Source organism: Octopus bimaculoides, chromosome 11, assembly GCF_001194135.2.
Source record: "Octopus bimaculoides isolate UCB-OBI-ISO-001 chromosome 11, ASM119413v2, whole genome shotgun sequence".
Classification (NCBI taxonomy): domain Eukaryota; kingdom Metazoa; phylum Mollusca; class Cephalopoda; order Octopoda; family Octopodidae; genus Octopus; species Octopus bimaculoides.
This window is the reverse complement of record NC_068991.1, coordinates 59267368-59267918: the sequence shown is the minus strand read 5'-3', so window position 1 is coordinate 59267918 and position 551 is coordinate 59267368.

The window sequence follows — 551 nt, the reverse complement described above, 5'->3', positions numbered from 1 at the left end:
TTCTCTCGCTCCTCTCTTTCCCTTGCTCCTCTCTCTCTCGCTCCTCTTTCTCTCTCTCGCTCCTCTTTCTCTCTCTCGCTCCTCTTTCTCTCTCTCGCTCCTCTTTCTCACTCTCGCACCTCTCTCCCTCCTCATTCTCTCTTGATCCTCTCCCTCTTCCTCCACACTCTCTTCCTCCACACTCTCTTGCTCCTATCTCGTTACTCTCTCTTACTTGCTCCTATCATTTTTGCTCCTCTCTCTGTTGCTCCTCTCTCTCTACCGCTCTTACTAACGAAAAGCAACGGAAAATAACGGAAAATAACGTAAAGTAACAGAAAGTAACGGAAACTAACGGAAACTAAAGGAAACAAACGGAAAGTAACGTAAGGCAACGGAAAGTAACGGAAAGTAACGGAAAATAACGGAAACTAACGGAAACTAACGGAAAGTAATGTAAACTAACGGAAAGTAACTCTTACTCGCCCTCTCTGTCTCTCAGTCTCTCTCTCTCTCTTTCGCTCAATCTCTGTCTCTGTCTCTGTCTCTCTGTATTTCTGTCTCTCTGTATT